This window comes from Nicotiana sylvestris, chromosome 9, assembly GCF_000393655.2.
Source record: "Nicotiana sylvestris chromosome 9, ASM39365v2, whole genome shotgun sequence".
Taxonomy (NCBI): Eukaryota; Viridiplantae; Streptophyta; class Magnoliopsida; order Solanales; family Solanaceae; genus Nicotiana; species Nicotiana sylvestris.
In genome coordinates this window covers 29,156,644-29,169,145 of record NC_091065.1, presented here as the reverse complement: position 1 = coordinate 29,169,145, position 12,502 = coordinate 29,156,644, and the positions used below count along the sequence as shown (strand labels likewise).

Sequence of the window (12,502 nt, the reverse complement as noted above, 5' to 3'; positions counted from 1 at the left end):
CATCCTTATTTTAAAATGAATTTGCAACGTCATGGACACGCATCTCGAACCACGTCACAATCAATGTACCCGTGATTAGAAACACATTTCGATTCCGTTGAGATTTGGATTTGGGTCACATCAATGTGCACCCGAGTTTACGAAGGTAAGATTTATTAAGGCGCGTCCTAAGAGTCTAACGTATTGTTATTTTTAGGGAGGTTGTGAGATTTGCTAAACAACCCGTCCTGGAAACTAAATGCTTCACTAATATGCATTTAACAAGGGCCCCGTATCTGCGTTTTGTTTATTTTTATCGAGGCTCATCTCGTTGTTATTTTTAAGGGATATCCTATAGCAACTATGTTTCTCGTCGTGTTTGTCTCTATCAATTGAAAGCAGTAAATAGCCTTAGTTGATTATAAAACCGGATTTAAAGTGCTACTACAGAATAATAAAATGTGACTGCATTTATGGACAACTAGTCGCAAATTATGGGCCCAAACCCAGCTCATGCGAGATGGCCCGACTTGGGCCCTGTTTTTCCGATACAGGCCTAGCTGATTTTCGATTTGGGCTCGGCCTTCCTGGGGTGGAGGCCTAGAACTGATTCTTTGTTCTTTATCAATTTATATGTGACAAACTAGCAAAAGGGGAAAGAACTATACTAGTAGTGGATAGTTTACATGCCTGGCCTACATTAAAGAGTATGTTACACAATTTAAACCTAAGTCTGGGATACAACCTACTGCATTAGGAATATTCATCTAACATCCTACATATACAACTAACATTCAATCCCCATACATTGATATTTACTAGGCGTGCAAGTTGCCTTCAGTATCCAAACAAAATGTAAACTATCATGCATTACATGATATTCAATACAACAGCCTATGCTTAAAGTAAACAATCTTCAATTCTTCTCTTTTTGCATTCATACTCAACTTCAAGTTACATTGACAGTATTAGTCGTGTACCTGGATATTTGCACAATAAGAAGAGGAAGAGAAAGAGTATCAGCAGCAAGTAATCAACAGCAACAACAGATAGCAACAACACAGCAACACAACCAGCAGCAACTATGTAGCCCACAGGTGCTTGAGCATCAGACAGACAAATCCCAGAAAAAGAGCAATGAACCAACCGAAAACCCAAGATACCAAATGTAACAGCAACAGAAGATCCAATAATCACAAAACTCAGCAAGTACTCAGTACAGTTCCAACAATCAAGAAGGCTAAAACTCAATCCACAGCTCACAGAAAACTCAGTATAGTAACAATCACAGCAGAAAACACACAGCCTTCTCTTAACGGAACAGTGATGACCCTAGTTAGAATAACTGACTTGGCCAGAACAGCTCAACCAACTTAGTTCCTTGTGCAGTTTTGGGCAATGTTTTAGTCAAAGTATTCTGAAAATTTTCACTTTGTTTTTCTCTTTTCTCCAGACTAAAATCTCTACCCCTGTTTAAGTTATCAAATGGCTTATTTATAAGCCACATGACCAAGGGCAGCTAAGCTGCCTCCCTCCTACTTGCAGACTGCCCATACCCCTTAACTCCCCATGCCTAAAGGCATCTTTCTTGGAATCCTTAATCAGCCCCCATGCCCTGTCTATATTACTCTAATCAAGGGTTATGGGTTTAGTTAAGTATTCAATTAATTCCCATACTCTTAGGTCTGGTCCCCCATTAGCATTAATTTAATCCTATTTTAATTACCACTTGACACATTCTGAAATTATCCCCTAATCAGACCCTGTCTTATGCCAAGATTACCCTTACACCTTGCATATTACTGTATTACCCTAACTCTTAATAGTTAGTATATAGACCTCTCTAATTTCAGCCAATACCTGACTACTAGCTAATTAAACTCAAACTGTTTTCAGGCTGATTTGTTAGATTTCTGAAGCTAATTGCCAATTCTCTGCCTAAGTTCAGGCAATGATTCAAACTTTAAGCAAACAGGGTGTCAATTAAAGGGTACAAGTTGGTCATGCCGATACAAGTAACACCAACAAGAAACAGGCATAGTAATCAATACTGAAATGTAGACTCATTTAGATGACTACACAAGCTATAACATCTTTCAAGTGAATTCAGTTGACGACGCTTATTTAGATGACTATACAAGCTATAATACACAGCAAGCAACCAATAAACCAACAACCAACTCATTATTAACTTAAAACGTACACATATGGACAGACGAGTCGCGGAACAAACAAACCAGAACACGAACGACAGATAGATTTTAGGAGGGCAAAAGAAAAAGGAAAAATACCTCAGAAAACGAAACTAAGATCGATTCAAGTTCGAACTCGGGCCAGGTGATTTTGGGGTCTAATGGACTTTAACCGAAGCGTTCTCAACTGAGAACACTTCGGTAAAAGTCTGCTAGGCCCTGATCCTGCCACTGATTCGGACAAACCCATAGATCTGAATCCTAGGGCTCTTGAGGTTCGATTTGGGAACCGTTCAATCCCTGTCAGATTCGAACGGAACCAAAGCCACTCTGGGGGTGAGGGAGGTCAGGAGGGGTTGTGGTGTGAGTTTGGGGTCAATCGGTGTAGATCTAGTTTTTGCTCGAATCTTCGTTTGAAGATTCGAGAAGATTCGGAGTGATTCGAGGTGAACGGTTGACAGATTCATGTTCGGGGTGGTTGGGTGCATCGGGGATGTTATTTTGGTGGTCATCGGAACCATGGTTACCGGGCTCACGGGGGAAACCTAGGCTGCTAAGGGTTTGAGAGGAAAAGGGTCCTGGGGAAGATGGTGAACAGTGGCTGAAGGGGGGGTACGGCTTGGGGCGTGGGGGTAAGGGTTGAGTTTATATATGGGGAGGCTGATTGGATCTGAGCCGTTAGATCAGATGATCTCAACGGCTTGGATCTGAGGGTGGAAAATGAGACGGGGTCGTTTGATAGTTAAACGGGGTCGTTTGGTTTAAGTGAGGGGTTGGGTCACGGGTGCGTGTGTGGACCGTTGGATCAAGAGGCTCAGACGTCTCAGATCATTTCGCTTGAAACGGCGTCGTTGAGGTGAGTTGAACAGCCTGATCTGGACCGTTCCTTTGAATCAGATCAACGGCTTCAAATGGGGATGCCGATACGACGTCGTTTGAGTCCTTGCTTGGGCAGGCTGGATTTGGACTGGGTCTGAGTGCCGTTTTTGGGCCTCTTTTGTTTCAATTTCTGGGCCCAAATCGATTTTAATCCTTCACTCTTTTGCTTTCTTCTTTTTCTTTTTTTTTTTCCATTTTTCTTTTACAATAAAAATAATAGATAATAAGACAACGAAATTAAAACTAAACAACAATGTAACATTTTAACACAATTATCACAAAAATATTTAAGTAAGTTAACTAAAAGCCTAAAACGAACGATGCACACATATATATATTTTCTTTTACCGACACATAGTTTTGTATTTTTGTTTGATAGTGACTGGATGCAAAATGGGCAGACACACAAATGACCAACAACACATGTTACGGAAAGATCGAAAAATTGTGCAGCGAAGCCATTTGTCACTATTTTTTATTTTCTTTTGGAGCGATCGTCCGTGAAGCAAAAATCACGTGCTTACAGCTGCCCCTCTTTGCACGAAGAGAAGATGGCACATGCAATGCACATGAAAAGTAGTTGGCGGTACCTTGTCATAACCTCTTTTGTCTCATGATTTGATTATGCTTGTATCATGACCCCATTTCGTGTATATTGTGTCCTAAGTAGTTGGGGATGTCAACTACATGTTAGGAACAGATTTGTCTTAGCCCGACAAGTGGCAAAAGCTGTAGATGACAAGTGTCATGTGCTGTCAAGTCTAAGGGCTGCCTATATTCTATAAATAGGGCCTTTGTGACTTAGGTAGAAGTGTGGGGAATTTCGTGTGAAATTCTAAGTGGGAAACAAGAGTGAAACGTGAGGGTTTCAGTTGTTTCAAAAAAAGGGGATAAGGTTTGGCTTGGGCAGATCTTAGTGTTGACAAGAACGACTTGTGTTCTTCGTCAAAAGTGGGCTGTGAGCGGACTGTGTTCATAGCAAAGTGAGGGTCCTTTGTATATTTTCAATATTAATGCAAAAGTTGGGATTTTTCCCGTATATGCTTGTGTTCTTATTGAATTGCTGCCAAAATTTCATTTAAGCCAAACTTGCTGAAAATTGGCTAAGTGTTTGAGGAAGGCTGAGTCAAGTGTATGACTTGACTACCGCGCGGGTGTGAGTTTTGACTGACCAAAAACGCCCCCGTGACAACTGGTATCAGAGCCAGGTTAGCAAGTTCGTGGCAGTGGCAAGACGATCGGTGGCAGAATTCATGGGGCTATTTGAGAACATGGCTGGTGGCACAAATGCAGAACTGCGTCAAATGATAGAGCAGTTGGAAGCACTCGTTGTGCAGGCTCTCGAAGTAAATAGCGATTCTTCTATTCTTGCGAGAATGGCACGGTTAGAGGCAGATTATGCAGCGAGACATGAGACAACGCTGGCAGAAATGGCCTTGGTACGCCAAGAGAAGTAAGAACTGCGTGAGGAAGTGGTTCAACTTCGAAGGGAATTGCAAACTGTTGTCCCTAGAAGTGATGAACGCACAAAATTGAGGATTCCGGAGCCAAAGGCATATGGGGGTGCAAGAAGTGCCAAAGAACTGGAAAATTTCTTGTGGGATGTGGAGCAGTATTTCCAAGCTGCACGTGTGATGGATGACGACAAGGTGACGATCACACCAATGTATTTGACTGGTGATGCAATGTGTGGTGGCGTACATGAATGGCAGAAACGGAAAGTGCTGGACTGCCCAAGATTGGAACTTGGGAGATGCTGAAGAAGGAATTAAAATCCCAATTCCTTCCAACTAATTTGTCGTGGTTGGCACGAGATGGACTGTGTCGCTTGAAACAAAGTGGCACAGTGGGGGAGTATGTCAAGGAATTTTCGTCCTTGATGCTCAATGTAAGTAATATGGCAGAAGAAGACAAGCTGCATTACTTCATGAGTGGATTGAAGGGTTGGGCGTAATTGGAGTTGAGAAGGCAGAATGTCCAATACCTCTCTACTGTCATTGCTGCGGCAGATGCGTTGGCTGACCTGAACATAGGTGATGACCCTACTGGAACTTCGCATTCAAAGGCTGACGGGAAAGCTAGGGAATGGAAGAAAAGAGGGAAGGGCCAAGCTGCCGAAGATGAGGGCTTTGCCAAGAATGTGAGATAAGAGAATCACAACGGCAAAGAAAGGAGCGGCAAGTTCAAAGGCTGCTTCACTTGTGGTGGACCGCACTTGAAGAAGGACTGTCTGGTGCAGGCTAGGGTGAATGCTATGCTGGCTGCAGAGAAACAGGAACAAGTGGCGGAGGCAAATGCCATTATGGCAAATGGGAATGGAGAACTCGGGGCGGTGTATGTCAACAACCCCTTGGGGTTGCTTCACTGAGATGGCTCGACAAGGACGTCGATTTCAAAGGGTGCGGGTGGTTTGTTAGGGCCTGACTCTTTGTCATCGGGCGTGGCATGGCTGTGGCAAGGATTTGGGCGTGATGGCCTTGTCATTTGGCCTATGTGCGGGCAAAACGATCATGCAGGTGACGGATAAGACATTGTCATTGAGGGCTGTTGTAGGCAAGTATTGGCCAAGGCCTTGGGACAGGCAAGGCGCGTTTGGCAAAGTCTTGACAAAGCTGCGTGGGCAATGTTAGGGCGGCATGGCACGGCATGCGCGCCAAAGTCAGTGGCACGACACTTTGGGTTGTGACAGCTAAGTGCGGGCTAAGCTAAGGCAAGACGGAAATGCGGGATGATGGAAAACGCTTTCAATAGCTAAGGCAAAGCTATGTGAAGGAAAATACAAGCAATGGCACGAGGGAAATGAAGGTTGACATGGGCAAGGCAGAAACTCGGCCAAGACAGTGTGCGGGCGGCAGCGGCGTCGGGCGTGTGCGGAAAAGTCATGGCAGCGGATTGCGGGTAAGACATTGGCGCGGAGCAATGTCAAGATGAGCCAAGGCTGGGCGCAATGCCAGCCTTGGGCGTGAATCAGCTGGCCAAGTGAAGATGGCACATGCAATGCACATGAAAAGTAGTTGGCGGTTACCTTGTCATAACCTCTTTTGTCCCATGATCTGATTATGCTTGTATCATGACCCCATTTCGTGTATAATGTGTCCTAAGTAGTTGGGGATGTCAACTACATGTTAGGAACAGATTTGTCTTAGCCCGATAAGTGGCAAAAGCTGTAGACGACAAGTGTCATGTGCTGTCAAGTCTAAGGGCTGCCTATATTCTATAAATAGGGCCTTTGTGACTTAGGCAGAAGTGTGGGGAATTTCGTGTGAAATTCTAAGTGGGAAACAAGAGTGAAACGTGAGGGTTTCAGTTGTTTCAAAAAAAGGGCTAAGGTTTGGCTTGGGCAGATCTTAGTGTTGACAAGAACGACTTGTGTTCTTCGTCAAAAGTGGGCTGTGAGCTGACTGTGTTCATAGCAAAGTGAGGGTCCTTTGTATATTTTCAATATTAATGTAAAGGTTGGGATTTTTTCCGTATATGCTTGTGTTCTTATTGAATTGCTGCCAAAATTTCATTTAAGCCAAACTTGCTGAAAATTGGCTAAGTGTTTGGGGAAGGCTGAGTCAAGTGTACGACTTGACTGTCGCGCGGGTGTGAGTTTTGACTGACCAAAAATGCCCCTGTGACATACCACCTCTACATATTGTCAATTTTACCTTCATTAATGATAACTTGAATATAGCTCATATACTTTATCCTCTTGTACTGCTTCATTTATGTTTTGTCCTTTTAGCATGCAGATACATTCAGAAGCTGGGAATGGTCAGTTTGAAATTGTCCTGGGATACACTGATTGTGATAGAGCAGCAAATAACTTAATAATTGCACATGAAGTAGTCAAAGGAGTTGCAAGGAAATATGGGCTACTAGCAAGTTTTACGCCAAGGTAAGTAGCAGATTTTGCCACAATATTTTCTCGTGCATTTTACATTTTACTTGTTTATGTGGATATGCTTTTCCTCCGGTTACAGTGCTATTGCAAATATGATTTTAGTCCTTTTGGTATTTTATTGTTAGATCAAAGCTTTCTACTCAGAAACATGAACACAAGCATTACTTATTTTCAGTACACTTGTACAGTTTCCGCTACTTGAATTATTGTGAGGGAACCCGTTCCTCTTAGTACTTGTGTCACGACCAAACACTAGAGTGCGGTAATTGGCACCTGACATTAGCCGAGCGAACTCTTAACTATGTCGTGTTCAACTACCCATAAAGCACACATTGAACTCATGTTATCATCATGCCAAATAAAGGGGAGTTGACTACATGAATTTTGACCTTGTTGATGAGGATTCGATTCCCCACTTTATAATATTTTACTTTTTAAATAAAAACGAAAAAAATTTATACCAAATAAAAAGAAAAGTAAAATATTATTATCTATAAGTCGTGACCAGCACTTAGTAATTTAGCACTTATTCGGATTGTAAACAAATAGTACTATGCCATCACACAAACATTTCGACCGAGTTTCCCCGGTTATATGGGTATCACAATAATTTCTACAATCAACTGATCCACATCCAAACACATCTAATATCCACAACTATCATAACTGACAAATAAAGACACAAAATGCTCAAATATCCATGTAATAAACTCTCTAGTTATGTAGCAGCTAGTATGTCCGAGTACAAGAGATACTGGGATGCAGCTAGACAACATAGACTACAAATTAATTGAAACATTAGCCTCCACGGACGAAGAAGAAAGGGGACGAGATGAATAAGTAACTCACTGGTGTGTGGTGGTATTAGACATAGGATCTACATACAGAGTATGTTCTGAGACACGAGGACCCAGTAAGATCATCAACCCGATCTTTGTCATGCCTCTAGGACAAGTCTTACAAAACATGAAAGCGTCAGATAATGCAAGTGCATATGCCACCCATGCGTTTCACCAGTTCATAGGGAATAAGCAGGAGGTTGGGCATGCTATGAGTTGCATTAGATGGTCCATAAGGAAGCAACACATCTTTTAGTTGAACTGTGCGAGCACCAGACTGTCCACAGTCAACTATCAAATCACAATGAGCCTAATTGCACGAGCACCAGATCGTCCATAGTCAGTTATCAAATCACATCGGGCTAAACTGTACGAGCACCAGACTATTCACAGCCAATTACATCAGCATCAATCAAAAACACATCAATGCAACATACACACATCTTATAGTATATCAAGATATAATCATTTTAACGTTAACATAACAATTTCATACATCACTAGCCATGTAATGCAACTAAAACATCTCATTCCTATGATGCATCACGAAGTGCAATCTAGCATGTTCATGCTCAGTGCAATCAAACATGCAATAATAACGTATCAACCAAAGACGGATCTAGGATTTGAAGTATATGTATTTCTACTACGATCTCAAGTTAATATACAATAGTGATCGGACCACTGGACCCGGTTCCAAGCTAAATATTTTTATACATTAAGTGAATTTCATAAAACAAACACACAGTTTGGGCAAAAATTACTGGATTAAGGTGAACCTGTAACTAATACTATAGATTCTCTCATGGTATCGACATACTAATAATCTCATAATCATTTTATCAATAATATAGCAGAAAGATATCAGGAAGCATAAGCAATATTTCTCAAAAATAGTTATTGCCAAGTACATGCTCGCCTCCACTTATACGGGGCAATCAAAACATTTTTCTCATGTAGTTATATAATCTTTTATAAGACTTTTTTTTTAGAAAAGCAAACAATAAAGAGGATAAAGTCTTGCTTACCTCTACCCGAACAGAGCTCTCAGCTCGTGGACCAAAAATTACGTTCAGAAGCAGCCAAATAACAGTCTCAATTACTCTTATAGGACTCCTCTCAATATATTATGCTTCAGTCAAAGAGAAAGTCAAAGTCAAAAGTTAACTCTTGGTCAACATGCGCAAGTATCAACACTTGATACATTTTTGAATGACCCATAATCCTGTGAATTTGAATATGTAAGTAGTTTTTGAATCGGGGTCCTAAAAATGGATCAAACCCTCAATTTACTAATTTCGGGCTTTAGGATTCAATCCCATAAATTTCCAAGTTAAATCATATGTTTTGGACGTAAAAGCTTGGCAATATCAGTACATTAACTCGAAGTAGTGTTTGAAATTTTACCTTGATTTTCTATATTCCACCTTTGCCATTTTTCCCTTTTCCAAGTCTCTTTATCTCTTTTCCTCTCCTTTAGCTCTCGGTTGAAACCTTCTTATAAAGACAAATAAATGGTTTTGGACTGTGAAGATGCAGAGTACCTGATGGATAAACCTCTTAAAACACTTGAGATTTTTACCTATCTATGCTACAGTATAAGCTTATTTAGATTTTCATATATGTATATTTACTATTTATATACAAAGTAATGTATTAGGCTAAAATCTTCTCCATTTTCTCTCCCTCTTGTTTCTCTCCTATACCACTCCATGTCTCTCTCCCCGCAATTGCCGAATTAATTGATGTATCTATCTTTGTAGTGACTGCTGCATACCTGAACAAAAAGTGGATAAGTTCCTTTATTCTTATTCGAATTCGATTTCTTGCGAGTCAAAATGTATAAAAAGCTCTGGTTTCCTTGATGCATTTGCTATTCATGTATCTTTTCATATGTACAAGTTTAGGTCTTCTTAATTCTGCACAGAATATATATGTATATGTGTGTGTGTCACACACTAAGGATTTTCATGCATATAAAAATTAACACCTGGATGCTAGGTTCAGTCGTTCAGACTTACCGAACTCCATATTTAAATAACTAAGATGTAAACTCCACTAAAAGCTCAATTGCAATCATTAAAAAGGTTCGAAGTTTTGAATTTGAAAATTAGTGTAATGAAAGCTAGTCTAGGGACTTACAATATGTTTCCTTAGCGGAAGTGGATCGTCTACAATAACCCGACTCGAATCACTGGTCGTTAGGAATTCTCACATTACCGGATGGACTCCCTAGTTCCATATCCTAATTGCTCTCATTAATGATACAACAACAACAACAACCAAGTGTAATCCCACAAGTGGAATTACTCTCCTTAATGATGTAGTGAATAAATCCTAGTCGTTCTCTCTTGGAGTCTATTTCCAATACCCATAGTGTTGTTTATATAGACTGCGGTAGGGTTAGGGTTGGAGTGCCTAATAGGTTGGCTAATTGCTAGCACCCCTTATGGGTGTATTTGGCCCAAAAGGCTAATGTTTTTCAACATATCTCACTCACACGTAAGGGAGTGCTTAAGATCCATCAAGCTAAGGGAAAACATATTTTCCTTCTCTTTCTCATGCATCATTCATGTTGGATAAATAGGCCGTGTCGACAACATATTATGAGAGTACGTTACTGTTAGATAGTTATATATTTATAAGTATGCCTAGCCCCAATTGGAATAGGAGTACTATGTACTATGTAGAGTATAATTATAAATCAGACTTCTTGTATTATATTCTAAATATAATAAATAATATTCTTTTCTCATGCTACTTCTCACATGGTATTAAAGCAACTATTAGATATCAATCACTGTGCAAAATACCAGCGACTCCGGGAAGATAAAATCACTCAACCGTGTAGTTTTTTCGGTGACTATAAGGTTGTCCATGTTGAAGTCATATTCCGTCGGTGTTATGCAAAAACCAATACCACCATGAGGTAGATTAGTCTCCAGCAACCAACCCATTGAAATTTCTCCGGCAGAGACTCTTTCACGCGCCCCCACGTGTCGCCTAAAGAAATTTTTCCGGCGAGGTTCAGACTCATACGCTGGCGCGTGAGACACTTCACGGCTAGATTTTGAAAAATGCCCTTTAGGCCAGTTTTGTCGTCAAGTGATCCCGAGTCTATCCATATCATTTTTTGAAATTCAAACCACCTTTCTCATTATCTCGTGTGAACAGTGATTTTCCAGCTTGCACTGTTTGCAGAACAGTTTCTGTTTTCTTGTAGTGTTTTTGAACTTATTTTGCAATGTGAAACTCGAATGGAGCTTTTACAACTAGTCTTACTAATTTCAAAATTCTTCAGCGACTTCTCAACCAATCTCTGTCTACCTGCAACACTTTTGCAGCAAATTCTTGAGTTGGTCACTGAGATCTACCTCAAACCATTTTAATATCATTCATATCGGAAGCCTTTGACTCATAATTTGTTGGATCCAATGCATTAAATCTAATCCTGATGTTTTCTTTATCGGAATATATAGAGTTCCTTCCGTGCACGCATATAACAGACATTTTCTGAGATTGCTATTGTTGTTCAAGCAGGTAATAGTGTTACTTGTGTCTCTCAATCTTCTTCTTATAGTAATTGGATAATTAATTCAGGAGCATTTGATCATATTTCTGGTAATGAATCTGCTTCAAGTACTATGTCATATTCTCAATCTCTTCCAACGGTCATAATGGCCAATGGGTCTCAAACCATGATAACTGGAATAGGTCAAGTAAGTCCACTTCCTTCATTACCTTTGAATTCAGTTCTTTATTTTCTCTGTAGTCCTTTTAATCTCATAGTCATTAATCGCTTAGCCAGATCACTTAAATGCTCTACTTTATTTCTTGATGACTTTGTTTTTATACAGAAACGCAATACGCGACGAATCATTGATACCGGACATGAATCAAATCGATGGTAACTTAAACCGACATAACGGGGATTAAGATTAAGTGTGGACTGTATACCTTTTCGTAGTGCAATCGGTTGACTAAGAGGAGACAAGTCCGCAGTATTTAGCAGGGTCTGGTGCAGGACGTGAATCAGGTGGGCCTGATGTTGGGCGCGGACGACGATAATAAGTCAGGAATGGTGGAGCTGCAAAAGGTTGAACTAGACTAGGTGGTGGAACTGGAGCTATAGATGGTGTGACTGAAGCTATAGGTGGTGGAGCTGCACCTAGAGCTGTAGGTGGTAGAGCTGGAGTTGTAGAGGAAGATGAATGGAGATAGTGACTGAATCTCCAAAAGATGGAAATGGTAGCACCTCAAAAATATCTAAGTGATTACCTGGACTTGTGAAGTATGCCTAGGTTTCAAAGAAGGTAACATCAACAGACATAAGGTACTGCCGAAGGTTAGGAGAATAGCATCGATACCCCTTTTACGTTCTCGAGTAACCCAGAAATATGCACTTAAGAGTAAGTAGAGCTAACTTATCTTTTCCTCGAGTAAATTTATAAACAAACACGTGCTTCCAAATACACGGGGTGGAAGAGAGAACAAAGGTAAGTGAGGAAACAGGACAGAGAATGGAACTTGATTCTGGTTAGCTAAAGATGGCATATGATTAATAAAATAGCAAGATGTAAGAACTGCATCCCCCCAAAAAATGCAACGGAATATGAGATTGTATGAGTAGGGTATAAGCAGTTTTAATAAGATGTCTATTCTTTCTTTCAGCTACCCCATTTTGTTGAGATGTGTGAGGACAAGATGTTTGATGAATAATCCCA

General features: G+C 40.6%; 1 pseudogene; it reads left to right on the top strand.

The window, feature by feature from the left end:
• The window catches only part of LOC104239211 (protein fluG-like), a 149,076-nt pseudogene that overhangs the window by 123,293 nt on the left and 13,281 nt on the right, over window positions 1-12,502 (top strand).